Below are 15,994 nucleotides of genomic sequence, written 5' to 3' on the forward strand. Positions count from 1 at the left end.
GAGGGCACCGCCTGGTGTGTACAGGACTCAATATCTGCTGAACCTCTCTGCACATCTGTGGAGGCACTGATACCTTTTGTAACTGCACGAGGTGTGGTGCCCGCCAACCCTTTCCACCCAACATCGCCTCGATCATCTGAAGCATTAATGTAGTACTGGGCAGTGGGTCTCAGACTTTATTCCCAGGTGTTCATCTCAGACAGCAGTACATCCACAGTAAAAAACTAAGGCTCAGTGCATTTACCAGCCCTGCGCTGACCTTACTGCACTGCCACCTAACTTGGTTCTCCCATGAATTGAAGTGTTAACAAAGTTTGACTAAGGAGGGAGCACTGAAACCTACAGCATTTGCCTGCTTGAATGAGCACAGGATAATTTAGAAGTTGTGAATTTTAGCAGTCACATAGCCTTTACAAAAAACACAGTATCTGTAAATAATATCTCCATCCAAGAATGATCTGAATGTAGGCTTTGTTCATGAAAATGACGTAACAAATACAAGTTTTTTTTCATCCTGAATTGTCATTTAAGATTTATTGGACTCTGCTTGTGTGACCTTCTTAATAAACAGAGAGGTCCTCCTCTTCCACTCACAAATTATCCATCAGATGTTTCAACTATTCAGTAACTCTAATATGTGAATGATAAAATAATAATGCTTTGAATAATAATGATAACCAAGCATGAATAATAAAAGCTTTTTCTGAATACTTTGGAGAGCAATCCCTGGCCTAAGTACAAAGTTTTTCATTTTGTGATTTTCAATAACCAAACTTATGAATAAAACACTCTTTTATTTAGGTGTCAGAGAATACAGATGTAGAAGCCGTGACAAAGGTGAAAGAAACAAAATTCATCAATCATATCCACTTTTTCCAGATTTGCTCTAATCTATTCCAGAACTGTGAAAGATCAATAAAGACTAAATAAAAATACAAAATACAGAAGAATTACACCAGATACAGTTGCTATTATTAAAAAGCTATGATCTATATCAACAGAACTTAAAGTCTGTTAAAGTCTTTTTATTTGGGGTCTAATTCAACCTACAGTTCCAGCTGTCACTTCAGTGAAGCTACAGTGATGTGTCCTGAGATAGAGATGTGCTCAAATCTTTCAGTTGTCTTTTATTTCCACTTCATGATTCAAGGATAAATGATAATGATTTGTTTCATGTTATGACTTCCATTCATGTAAGAGATAATTTGAAGCTTATTGGGTTTTTTCTTTGTGATTTTATTCCAGAAATTCAGGGGTGAGGTTCAGATACACTTGTTTCAGTATATATAATGACATTTCAAAAATCTCTTTGAAACACCTGATAGCTTTCTTTTTCCTCTTTGCAAGGCTCAGATTCAAAATTTCCCCACATACTGTTCTTAAAACACGTTCATGCTTCAAGAGAATGTATCAGACAGTTAAATGAAAATTCACGATGTATTTGTTATTTCCCCTCTTCTTAGAAACTCTTGATAGACTTCCAATTTTTGCCCTTGTTTCTTATGTTCTCAAATGGAATAATTTATTAACAGATTTGTCATCACTGTAAAACAAGCATACCCAGCCTGAAAAAAGAAGTTACAACTTCTGTTGAGAAAAATTAGGTGCTGGAAACTTTTCTGATTTTTGTATTTATGGGAAACCATGTCCAAATAATTTCCTAAGTTTTTTCAGAACATTTACAGGGAAGATGAATCTGGGAGAAAATAATGCTATTAGGGCTAACTCAATAGTGGTATAGCAGAACTGTCAATATGAGAAAGATGACACAATCCATGAAAATTATTCTTGCAATACAGGGGAAAATTTATTAATGGATAGTAAATGGAAAATTTGCAGTAGGGTCAAGCAGCATTAGCTATTCTTGCGGTATTGTGTGAGGAGTCAGCAGGAAAAGTGCTTAGCCTTCTCTGGAAACAGTTTTAGACCTTTTCCAGTGCTATGGCCTTACTCTGATCACGAGTGATATAGTGGCCATCTGAGCAAAATCTTTGAGTGCCACTTGGCACATAGGCCTTGCTCTTCATCCATGGAAAATCCTTGCTGAATCCTGTTTCACAGATAAAATCTTCTTTTGCTGTCCTCGTCTGAGGGTTTGGGGTTGGGGTGTTTTGGTTTGGTTTTGTCTTTCCACTGTTAAGCTTTTTAATTCAGTTTTTCAGCAGAGATATACATGCATGACATTTCACTGTTACCTGCGCCACATGCTCCATGCTATTCAGCACATCCACAAACACATCAAAAGTGTGGGTCTTTCCAGGGTGCCCATGGTTCAAAGCAAGGGCACACTCCTCCACAGCCAGTGCACTCTGGAATGCGAAACTGAATGATGCTTCATTGCTGCACCACCAAGAAACAGCAGAAGAAGAAGTGCTCCTTGCAGGCATGGAGGGAATAGCAGACAGGAACACACATGTTAGCAAATAAACATTGGAAGAGATGCTGACCAATGCCTGGAGCTGAGCAGAGCTTCAGTCTTGCTCCCAGCCTGTCTGAGCCAGGGACAAACTCAAAGTGTGACATCAGATTGGATTAGAAAGAAAATAAATTTTCTACGCAAACCAGGCAAACCCACAGAATGAAATCCATCTCCTAAATAACTTCAGGAATACCTCAGGCTCGGAAGACCCTGCACTGGAAGCTGGTAACTATGCTAGGAAAGTTCACTGTATATTTGCCTTTCTCCTAGGTACTCACCAGTGGCCAGCTGATGGATTGGAAGCACTTTCAGAGTTTTTCAGTGTTGTGTTCCTCCAAATCTGTTTTAGGTTTCCCATTTCCATCCTAAGATGAGCAGTGTGGGGCAAAGAACAAAAGTTGGATGGACTGGGGCAAGGAATGTGAAATTTGTTTCCTTCTCAATGCACAGTGCAGTCCCAGAACACCAGCACATGATTACAATAAGTGTTTTAGTTGCCACTGGACTGTATGAAATAAGACACCCTTTTACCTGGGTTATTTCCAGAACCATCGATACTTATCTTGTACCAGTTCTTCACAAAAGCTAGCCTGAGAGGCCCACAAGGGCCTGAAGCAGTAAAGAGCACAAAAGCACAAGACTTCCCTCTCAGGCTGCCTATGGGGTTCCAAGAAAACCAATACCACGCCACTTGACTGTATCTGGAAATGCTAAAGCAGCCAGGACAGAACATTTTCTCAGTCAGTCAGAAGAGAGAAACAATGCAACCACTCACTTGTACATTCAGTGCAAATGTTATTTCTAACTGAAGAATAAACATACATAGCATAACAGAGTACCTCACCATGAGCTGTCACCACAAGCATATGAAGACAGCAAGCATGATGTGATATTTTTCTAGTAGCTTCTTAAGCCAGAGATGGTCAGCTGCTGTGTAGCCTGCAGCAGAACTTTCTGCCATGATTTTATCCATCTGTTTTATAAGACAGTATAAGACTTGGGTGTGAGGTGCGTGGAGGGATGGTCCTGAGTCAGTGTTATTGCCTGCCCTCTAGCTTGTGGACAAGAAGTGAATTTCCTCTTCTCTTCCCTGCATGCCATTTATCCTTTCATAGACTTTTGTGCGTTTTCCAGGTTTTCAACGCTAAAGAAACCAAGTTAGTAGATGCTATTCCTTACTTCATCTATCCCACCACCTTCTATACCTCTGAGTCTTTGTAACCCCTGTAAGATACAAGTAATAATCAATGGTGTGAGATTTTACAAAAATAAATACCATATTCTGCACCTGGTACAGAGTAATTCTGGACAAAAGCACAAATTCAGAGAAGAGTGGCAGGAGAGCAGCCCTGGAAAAAGAGGCCTGTGGATGCTAGCTGGCAGCAGGCTCAATATGAGTCAGCAGTAGGCCCTGGCAGGCAAGAAGGCACACCACATCTAAGGTGCAGTATTGTCAGCTGGTCAAAAGGTGATTACCCTGCTGTATTCAGCGTGGGTGCAGCCTCACTTCCAATGCTGTGTGAAGATCTGGGCCCCACGGCTTAAGAGGGATGCAAAGGTCTTCGAATGCATCCAGAGGAGGGCAACAGCAGTGGTGAAAGGGCTGGAAGGCATGTCCTGTGAGGAGCAGGTAAGGACTCTGGCTTGCCTAATTTGGAGAGCAGGGGGCAGAGGTGTGACTACAGGACGCTCTCTACAGCTTCCTGAGGATGGAAAAGGAGAGGGAAGGGCTGATGTCTTCTCTTTGATATTCAGTGATAGGTCATGTGGAAATGGTTAAAATTTGCCTTATGGGAGGCTCAGACATGACCTTAGGAAATACTTCTTTACCAAGACAGTTGTCAACATAATGACTTCCTAGAGAGAAGGTCAGTGTTCCACATCTGTCAGAGAGGTATTTGAAAAATGCTTTTAATAACATGCTTAAACTTCCAGTCAGCTTGGATTGGTCAGGCAGGGGGACTAGTTAAGCACTGTAGGTCCTTCCACTGAATTATTCTATTCTATCACTGATTAGGACTGTGCATGGTAGGGAAAAGCTGCATGGAATTGTGCAGTGAAATAACAGTGTATTTCATTTAGTCTTCTATTCCCTTCCTAGTATTACCTAGTGCTATGTTCTGTGCCCTTGTTTGCTTATTACTGCTGTGCATTGAGCTGACATTTACATAGCCCCTCTGTAACACCGGGCTCTCACACCTCATTAAAAACAGTCAGCCCAGAGTCCTTCATGTATAAAGCTGGATTGTTCTTCCATGTGTTTTTCTTTACATCTGCCTACACAGAATTTCAGCTGCCTGTTTATGCTCCATTCAGTCTCATGAGATCCCTCTTTGATACAGTCCAAACCTTTAAAACTCTGAATAAGGTTAGAAATATCAGCAAAATTTTCTCCTCACTAATCACTTCCTTTGTCCAAACAGTTTTTAATATGTTCAACAACACAGACCCTGTCTGATTCCACTGGTGACTTGATTCCAAACTGAAATATCCGAGTCCACCATTTATTTTTCTCCTCCACTACCTAGTTTAGTTGCTTACAGATCCATAGAACATGTTGAGAAAAATTATCACTTCTGCTATAAAATTTACAACTACCCTACTGACTTACATATTTGGTTTTTCTTCTTCCTACAAATTACATTAAAGCTAAAAAAGGGCCAGATCTAGTCACTAGGTAGGATGGTGATTGGGTTAGTAGTAACTCAGGTTAAAAGCATGGCAGATTTCATGACTACAGCTCTGGCAGTTGAAGTAAATGTTGTCACTTTATGCTGTCCTCTAGAAAACATTCACTATTACTAAAGGATTCTTGATGCCTGAGCTGGCAGAATTGCTGCAGTCACTTAAATGAACAACGTGCATTTTTCTGTATAAAAATAACCTGCCTTTTTTTTTTTTTTAAATTAAATGCCAGAGTTGCATACAAATACCTAAATAAAAACCATCAGATTTCATCTCATGTGCCTCCCACTATAAAACAGAAAACTCATCTACATAAAATTGCAGAGGTCTGCTCAAGAAAGCAGAGCAATCATGTAAGTATATTTTAAAGTAGAGTTTGAAAAATGGCTCAGCCACTGTTAAGATTGGCTGTCCATGACACTTAGTGACACTTCTGTCACTAATATCTTGTGTGCTTACATTCACACAGAGTAGCACTTGTCTGGCATGAACTTATACTCTTGTCTAAGACTGAAGAGCAAAAAAAAAAACCCAAACCCCAACCCCTGACAAAACAGGCACAGAAGAAAATAAACAAACAAATAAATAAATAAATAAAATCCTGTGTCTGAAAATTTGCATGGTACCCAGCTATGTATTTTGTTTTGCCCATTATACTGACTAACCTAGTAAAACTCAGTATTCACACCCAAAATCTTGCCTAGTGTCCTCAGACCATCACAGCTACAATACTAGGAAGACGTAAACTGACCATCAGTGTTTCTTGTCCAGTGATGTGGAACATCACAAGGCAGCCTCCTACTTTCCTCAGAAAAGTCTGTACAAGTCTGTAGCAAATTCAAAGAACAGCAATTGTACTGCTAGAAACTGACTGAGACTGCTTTAAACTCTTTGTTAAACCAACCAAGATCAGCTTGATGACTGTATTGGCATATATCATCTCCAATAAGTAAAGGAAAATGTTCGTCTAGGAAATCTGTGTCACAAGCTGCGCTGAACTCTGGTCAGACTTGCTTTAACTAACAAGACTTTTCTGGAATGTTGGTTTATTATCTAGTCAGTATATATCTGTACCAATTCCCATGATTACTGGCACCAAGAATCTAGCACAATAACCGGTTTTAAGAAAACTTCCAAAATGGAAGGAGGTAACCTTTTCTTCTTACAGGACACCACAATACAACCTCCATCAGAAACACCACTCGTCACTGCTCTGCACCTGACCTCTTCCTGCTCACCCCTCCTGGACAACCTTCATCAGCACATCATCATTCCAGATAGTTTTCTGACGCCAGAGGCCTGGTTTTGCAGAACTGGGGTTGGGCTCCCAGCAGACACAACTTAATGAAAAACAGAATTGCCAAAGATTGGCGTTTATCCCGAATTCCACATACCACCTGCTAAAAAATGTATTTCACAGTGCCCTGGTCCTTCCCCAGAGCATGTTTCACCCTAATCTTCTCATACCAGTAGAGACAAACCAGCACTTCCCATTGTAATTTCTTTAATTAGCAAGGGAGATAGACACCAGAAGGATGCCACCACACAGCAGCAGCTCTTCTTTCCTACACACTGTGTTCTGGAGTGCCTGCAGCACACAAAGGATTTTCACATCAACACATTCTGCGGGCATTAACATGGTGTGGACATCAGCATCCCACATGCACAGTGACTACAGGAGGGAGTCCTGGCTTCTCATCTCCAGTCTGTGTTCCCTTGCAGAGAGTAGTATTTCAGTCAGGGTGCCCAGACTCAGAACAGTTATTCCCAAGCCCTGTAATCAGCATCGAAACATGATCTTCATCTCTGCGTCCCTTAACTTCATTGCAAATCTAGAGGTGGCGGAGTTTTTCCCTCATGTCTGAAAAAAACTGAGGTCTACAGGCTCAAAAACTACTATGCAGCACAAGTGAAAGTGACTGATATGACACATGCAAAAACAAACAGCACAAGAGCCTCACCTAGGAGAAATCTAATTGATTTTACAATGACTTAGTAATTCAAAGACTGACACAGATTTATTCTCCTCCTGTCACTTATTTCCCATGGGTCTTTGGACAAATAACCTTTCTAGCTGTCACACTGGTGAAATGGATGGTATTTACAAGCCCAAGTACTCAGGTTGCTCTAGCACAGAAAGACAAGTTTCTGGTAGCGTTCCATAATGATGGCAGCATTCAGAAACTGTGAAACCAAGGAGTGTGATATTACAGTGTATTGGATCTGGCTGAGATGGAGTTAATTTTCCCCACAGTGGCCCTCACAGAGCTGTGCTTTGTACTGGTAGTTAGGAAGGTGTTGGTTATGCACCAGTGCTTTGTCTGCTGCTGAGCAGCAGTACAGCATCACCCCCAAAGGCCGGTGGGCTTGGGTGACCCAAACTGACCAAAGGCATATTCCATACCATAGGACATCTGCTCAAGCAACAAAAGCTAAGAGGAAGGATGGCCAGGGGTGTTTATTATTATGTTTGCCTTCTGGAGCTACTGCTATGTGTACTGAAGTCTTACCTTCCACGAAGTGGCTGGACATCACCTGTTGATGGGACAGAGAGAATAAATCTTCTATTTTCCCTTGCTTCCACATGCAGACTTTGCTTTTGCTTCATTCAATTCTGTTTATCTTGACTCATAAGATTTTCTGTTTTACTTTCTTCCCCCATACATTGCTGAGGACAAGAGTGATGGAGTGGTTTGTTGGCCACCTGGTGTCTAGCAAAGGTCAGCCCATCACATACAGAAATTACCACAATCCACTGACGAGGGGATCCCAGACAGTGCCAAAGCAATCTTCCTTATCCTCTTTGTCCAGTAAAATAAATGGAGAAAGCATAACCCCTCCCCACCCCAACATTACAGGGAATTAGCCTTCATGGGACCATGAGGACAAGGAAAGATAGCATAAATGCAGCTGTCAGTCTGTATAAAAGCTATCAAAAACCAGAACATACTGGAGAGCCAGACACCTATGTCGTCCTCATTACCTGGGAAGTTCACTCATACTCCTCTTGAAATGTGCCAAAATAGGTCTTGCAGAAAACAGAGAATGCAAAAAGATAGCTGGAGTGGGCCACTGGTCTGCCTGTACCTGTTTCCCTACATCCACCAGGACCAATGAACTCCTCAGGCAAATTTAGCTAAAGCCTTTTCCACAGGCACCATATTCCCCATGGAGCTTATGCTTGAAAACAGAACTCTCTCATGAACCTCTCTTGAGGTGCTGCAAACAACTGGCTGTATTTCCAACTCTGAAAATGCACTTCATACATTTAAGATTGGTCTTAAGACTGCTGCTGGTTTTATCCTCACATCCCTTCTTTTCACACACAGGAAGGCACACCCATGTTTCGCTCATCCCTGCCAGCTTCTTTACGACAAGGTCAGAGACGTTTTTCTCAGTTTTTACCAATACAGGTGTCTGCCCATAACAGTGAGTGAAAGTTGTTTGCTGGGACCATGGGAGGTTTCCAGTATGAACATTATCCTCGTTTGGAAATTGAGTTAATCACTAAAAAAATAAATCAAGTGGAATATAATTGGAAAGTTCCAGGCAGGGAAAAGAGGTTGGGTTCATGATGTTATGCCCTTACAAGGGCTTCACAAATACGCAGGTGAGATTATCTATTCTCTTGCACCCACTGCCTTTGCTTAGAGGGTCAGGCATTATCACAGCATGAAATTCCACCGAAAGCCCCACTGTCCAAAAGCACATACACCTTTTAAGTGCTCAAACTTTTCTGTTTGAAACATGAGTTTTCCCCTGCACCTTCATGATGTTGTTTCCCCAAGGGAGACAAAAACCAGTGTGACTGACCCTCCAGAGTAGCACAAATACACAGCTGGGATTGTATTGAAAAGGCTATAAACAGTGCCCTTCTACTCAAATTGAAGTCAGCAGGTTGCCACCCCACTGAATTCCCAAAAGCTCATGTCCCCATTCATTTCCTCCAAGAGCGACTCAGAGTGAAGTTGTTGAGTAACGAACCTGCCCTACTCACCCACTTTATGGCCTTAATGGAGTAGGCGAAGAAAAACAGACTGACGAGTGTGGACACAAGAATACACACCAGAGAAGCAATGCCATAAACCAAGGTGGCAGCAAAAAAGCATCACAAATAGGTAAACTAGAAGGGCTGCCATACTGATTTCTTTCAGTGGCTCTGAAAGCTGTGCTTTGTAAACCCCATGAAACCAAATCCTGCAGTCCCCGCTCAGCTTTTGTGGAAGCAAGCTTCCCATTGACGTCAAAGACCACATTACCTCATAAAGGACTGCAGGGCTATTTGCAGAGATATCCCTCATTATTCACTGTGACTGCACGCTTTGTGTAGAAGTAATGCATCTTCATTCTCCCTTCACACTCTCCTACGGAAATTAAGAACAGTTTTCAGTGATGTAAGCCCATCTGCAAAATCAGTCCAGAGGTCAGACTGCTGCACACTGCTATGCTACGTTATACAGACACATACAAAAACACACTGTTTACCCTGTGATGTAGGGAGAGCACATTTAATTTCCAGTTACTGTGACAATTTCTTTTCTATATGCGATAAGGATTCCTGCAGATTCAGTAAACAGTCCTAAAGTGGGCAGCAGGCTCTGCTCACGTTTCCAGTCCAGTCAGCATGGGATGACTACAGTGGCTCCTGGTTGCAAATTTCTGTCCTTTTCCCTCTGCCAGCTGATGAGGAAGGCTCAATGTGTTGTGTACACGCTCTACAGCTGCCACAGTTCACAGCAAACATTAAGAAAGAAATACCCACAGGGTGTCTGCAGGAGGTATGCCTTCCATGCTGTATCCTTCTGCTGGTGTGAGAACAGCTGCCAGAGAAGGGAGGCAGAAAACAAGGGGGAAATAACCTTGGATCAGATGAAAACATGATGCTCAGTGCAAAAGAATTACTGCATGCCAGGTTCAGTGAATTATTTGTCAGCAGAGTACTGCAAGAAGCCACATAGGCAAGAAATTTCATGTACCAGATCAAGTGCTTGATAAAATAAATACAGACCGTATGAAAACAGTTGGATGTGCCAGCAGGGTTAACACAATATTCAAGAATAAACTAGAATGCATGGCAAAAATGATGATGGGACTGGAGCTAGATGTAAGCAAAACCAGACCAGTTTTTCCATAATATTTGGTCAGATGTTTATGCATTAATCTCTCTCTTAGAAAATAAATGGATTTAAAATAGCCAATAAGTTATCACTAAATAAAGGCAAGAATGTCAGAATCTAGCTTGAAATTGTCCTTAGTGGAGATAAAAAACACATTTTACATCATAATGGGTTAATGTCCCATTCTTGTCTCAGACCATTCAGCAATTACTAAAATAAATAGGTGAGCATTGATTAGATCTTTCATGTAGATTTACCATTTATAACTCACTCTTACTGTCAACTTTCTCTGTCTGGCTAGAATTTGCATTCATAAAGCTGGAATCAGCCAGTGGATCCAGAGCTGTCAGCTGTTTGGTTTGGCAATTCAGGTCAGTTTGCCTTCTGCACCATCACTTTATTGTATACAAACAGCACCCTGGTGGACCATGCTGAAATCCAAGATCCTAGCTCACCATCATGCCTCTACATGCATAGCATTTCTGGGAAAAGTATAGTCCAGGTGAAAATGTTCTGCAGACTACTTCCTGTCTGCCCTTAATATTGTTTGACTCTTCTGCCCTATACCATGTTGACATACAAATCTATATAGAGTGACAAAGTGTAGCTGCTGCTTTCAGACAACTGGACTAAGGTACACATCACCACATTCTCTATTAATTATTATCCAGTCATAAAAATAAAAGCAAAGCTGACTTCTCCTTCCCCATATTAAAAGAGCCTTCTGTAACTTCAGCAACTATATTTTCTCCTGGAGAGGCAGAAATTGAATTTGAAGCTCTGCTGGAATCAGTGTGAGGAAAGCATCCCTTCACAGAACAGAGTATTTCAGCCCTTTCCTTTGAGCTCTCTAATCTGAAAGGTGGGTCTACTGGCTATTTCACAACTGGCCCTGGTTGCCAGCTATATTCTTGGTTATGTTGCTAATCTCATATATCCCATTCCCACTGACATCCTTTCCTTCTGTTTCAAGAGAACTAAAACCTGGCAAGTTACAAGGTTCACTGTTGCATTTCAATGATTTTCCTTGCTGGTCCTCAGAATTCATTGTCTTTGAAAAGCCTTTGCCAATGAACTAATAAAATTGGTCTAACTCTTTTATCTTTGCAGCAGCCTTTTTTTTGTATCAGGAAACATGGTTGTCTTGTCTTTTCTCTGACTGAGCCATCTGACTACCAAGTTCTTCTCTTATTTCACAGACTCTTCTCATTTTCACAGCACCCCTCTGTGCTCCTCTCTGCAATGAACAGGGACCTGAGAACTTCACTGAGGGTTGCCGTGTGGCAGGTTTGCTTGTTTCACTCTTTGGTCTCCCTTCAGCGCACCCTGATTTTCCTTTCACCTTCTGGGCAGTAACATCATGGTTTTGCTCCTATTTCTCTTCTGCAAGTGCACCCACTGGCACAGATCCTTACTACTGCCTAAATTTCCCATTTCCTGGGCCTCATTGGAATGATACTGCTATTTGCCTTCCCCTCCTTCAAGACCCCATCTGTCTTTGCATACAGAGTAAGGAATCATCAAATGTGGGGCAGAACAGGAAGTGGGGGTAGGTTTCCACATTTTTCAAATAGTCCCCAAATTGAAAAAAGATGAACACTATGTGCATCTAAGAGTCCAGGACAGCCATCAAATCCTCTTCCATTACTGACCCTGCTGCACCACATCCAGACCCGCTACTCTCTCTGACCAGCACTAGCTTCTGCATTGCCTGAGCTTTATGAGACTGGAAAAGCAGACTTAACAACAGCTTATCCTGAATATAAACGAGTGGACAAGCACAGAGCCTGGGTACCTTATCTTTCCACATGTAGAAATTCAGTCTTCTTGCACCTTTTCATCACTATTAAATACTAAATTAGGTGTCTGTCACATTTCTTACCTAAACTGCCTGCTTTTCCCTACTTAATCTCCCCTCTTCATCTTTAACTCCCCTTACTGCAGTTTTTTCCTCTTTTTGTTATATCCCTTATTTCAGGGTTATACTTCTTATTTCAGTTCCTAATCCCATGTGGATTCCTCCCTGAAGACAAAATCTGAGATGGAAAAGGTACATCACTCATGCAGATGCCTTTACCTGGCCACTGCCCAGCATTGTAGCTGCGAGCTGATGTGCTGGACACTCCCCAAACTGAGACACAGGTGATACGGTCCAGGCAAAAAGGACCAAGTAGATCACTGAAAAAATCCTGGCAGTATTCCTGAATATTTGTAGTGACTTCCAAATGGGCATCATTCTCCCTGCAAGTTAAGCACATTCATCAGTCAGAGGGTGTAACAGTGACTGGTATGATGGTGCCCATGTGAATGAGTAAAATAAATAAAAAAATAAGTGCGCTTCACAGGGTCACTGTGAAGTATATCCTTTTACTGAAAGGGAAATAAAACTGAAAATGCTTTTGGGGAGTGCCTGCTCTGCTCCGCAGAGTTCTTTGCCCATCCCAGTTTTTGAGGAGAGGCAGTTCTGGAGATGAGATGTCACCACTCTGTACATTATCAGTAGTGCAGCAGGAAGTCTCTTGCAACACAGAGAGAGCAAGTGTGAGGTTTTGACATTTGTGTGACTGTGACATTTCATCTTACAGAAATAGTGACACACCTCTAGAGCCTGTCAAAGCTAAATACTTACAAAAGGGCAGAGTATGAGACAACAGAGAAAAGATGCTAGCTCTTTTATAAACTCCATCTCCATTGCTGGAGTTCACTGGAGAGGAACAAGCACATAGAACATGAGCTATTTAATAAACTACCACAGATATCTCCCCACCAGGGAACAGAGCAAGGAAAGATACACACACAAAACAGATATTAGCCCTATTCTTTGCTCACGGCAAATATCTGATGCTGTGATAATGGACACACTAACAGGACAGAAACAGACATCCTGCTGTGGAAACCAACACAAGTCTCAAGACAAACCATCAGCAACCCAAAAAGAAAAATACGTACATAAGCCTCTGTTTGCGCTGTGGAGCTCATATCCCTGCAGGAAACTACGTGTGTTCTTCACCCACACAGAGATGCTGCATCTCTAGCTGTCTCTGAACTGCTGGCCTGCATCAGTGGAATAGGAGGAACTACAATTTATGGGTGACTACTATCCAAGCTCGTTGATAGTTTTGCTGGCTCAGTTATTGTGCCACCTTCATCAGTGCTGCAGAACACTGGTAGTTGTTGTCTTTGTGTGCTGCTAATGCCATGACTTGTTTCCTTTGTTCCCCTTTCTCTTCCCCCAAAATTACTCCGATGGACACACACCACTTCTGCATGCTCTGCAGCACTGACCCAAGAGGAACATAACTATTTGCCAGGTGCAGAATACAAACAGAGGAAGCTGTTGGCTTCTCCACAGCCTTGATGGAACTGGGAGCACACAGACTTCATTCTAGCAGCTGTGTCTGTTGTGATCCACCAGCACTTCACTATTAGGAAACCCAGACTTGGTTGTGCTGACACCAGAGCTCTGCTCAGCCCACCTGGAGACGTGGGGAGCAACAATCAGTGTAAGCTCCTTCCTCTCTATCTGCTGAAGCTCTGGGGACTTCCTGCCAACATAAAGGTGCATATCCAATAAATTCTGTAACAGATTCCATGCATGAAGCCTCAGGTTAGCTCCCCTGTTGAACACAAACCTCTCTAAAGCATTTAGGGAATCTCACCTTGAGCCACTTTAGTGCTGCTTTCACCTAATATTATTCAGGAAGATGGTCTGGTTCAGATTCTCCTCCTATGAAGGGGCTCTGTTAAACTCTTTCACCTTCTGCCTATGCATGCAGCATGCAAGCACATTCATACATCATGCACCAACACCAAATGCCACCAAAGCAAATTAAAACAATCAATATGGTATGATGAAAGGGCTGATTTCAATACTTCAATTAGAGTGCATGATGTTAATCTTATGCATTATGTTAATCTTGAGTCCTCTTTTTTGAAACCTTTTTTCCTCTCCACTACTTCAAGTGCACAATGTCCCTAACACAGCCACAGGAGAAATTACTTGACTTTTGCAGACTGCATCGCTAATGAGAAAATTGTTTGGGTTTATTGCAACTTGATGTATATAAATATTCACAGCAGGATAAAACTCTTGAAAAAATGTCTCCTTTTCAAAGTGTCCTGGGACACACCAGGGAGCAACAAACAAATTAATTCATAAAAATATGACATTGGGAAAATATTTTTACAAGGAGGTATCTCACACATCAACTCCACTGTAACAAAAAAACCCCCAAAAAATTAAAAACCAAAATCCAAACCATGCAGGCATTCCCATTTTAATTCCAAGGGAGGTAAGGCACAGAAAAAATACAAGCATGGGCAAAACTCCCTCCCAGCATAGAAGGATGGTTCCTGTAATCAGAATTTTGCCCTTTAAGAGAAGAGGGAAGGGGAAGGGGAAAGGGGAAGGAGAAAGGGGAAGGGTAAAGGGGAAAGGGGAAGGGTAAAGGGGAAGGGTAAAGGGGAAAGGGAAGGGGAAAGGGGAAGGGGAAGGGGAAAGGGAAAAGGGAAAGGGGAAAGAGGAAAGTGGAAAGGGGATGTTTCAAGTATCCAGCTAGACCTATTGAAATAAGTATGGCCAGAGACCTGGCAGATGGATTCAGGGAGACCAAATCAGGTTTAGAAGTTTTCACTGAAAAAGACACAGAGGTGACTCTGAGCAACTGACAAAATGACCCAGGAACCAAAGCACAGTGAAATGCACCATGGAATGAAGTGAAGAACAAAGAAGAAAAGGCAAAGATATGTATAGTTTTAGCTCTGTACAATGGCAAAGACTGAATACACTCACATCATGAGGGTTTTAACAACTGAAATTTACAAGGATCTGGCCTAGTATATTTCAATGCATTCTAAATCTGAACTCTAGTTCTTGCATTAGGTATTTTTAGTATTTTTTGTAACTTTTAGAAAGTGGGAATTACACCATGCACAAATCAGCAGCTTTGCCCCTGAGATCTGGATGCACAAGCAATACGACTCTGTTCACAGAGCACTCTGCATGACTGCAGTCCCTAAAAGCTTCACAGGGATTTCGAAACTCTCTCACTGGAAGTAGCAAAGTGGTGGATTTGGCAAACTGAGTGTGCATGAAGTTTAGCAAGTCTAAAAATGTATGGCAGTGCACTTGAACAAAAATAGCTCAAACTTTTACGTAAGCTGATGTTCTGCAAGTGAACTTTTATGTGCCATCAAGGGAAAGCCCTCTGAGTCACCACACGTAACTCAATGCTGTCAGATGCCCTGAAGCAGGTGAAGCAGCTAGAGTGTGCACATGTGCTGCAAAGCATGCCATCAAAATTATCTTAGGCATCTGCGTATTTTCTTCTTTGTGTAACAAACAGGAGTCTGGGGGCCAAAGCTCAGAGACAGTTGCCCATACAGCTTTTCCCTTCATAGACCAAATGGAACTTTTCCAGGAGAAGCAGGAGGAGAAATTTTGTTTGTCCCAGCCTAGCTTTTCAGGTCTTCACATGGGGAGACAGCGCACTGAAAATTGCAATAAGCTGCAGGCTCAGCCATCACTCTGCTCCAAAATTTTTTGCTTTCAGGCTGCCTTAAAAAACATGGCAGCGAGTGGGGAGGGAAGGGATTGCATTTTTTTCCCATCCGTTCTGAATGCCCACATATGATGGGGAAAGGGATGGGGCTGTGAAAATGCAGTGTACCTTGTAGGAGCCCTGTTCTGACGTCTAGCAATTGCTCAGGTACAGACTCTTTGCTGCCCTTCAGCGCCCTGTCCCTCAAGGTTGAGTTGAATGGCAGATGAAAT

The sequence above is a fragment of the Corvus moneduloides genome, chromosome Z, assembly GCF_009650955.1.
Source record: "Corvus moneduloides isolate bCorMon1 chromosome Z, bCorMon1.pri, whole genome shotgun sequence".
NCBI lineage: Eukaryota > Metazoa > Chordata > Aves > Passeriformes > Corvidae > Corvus > Corvus moneduloides.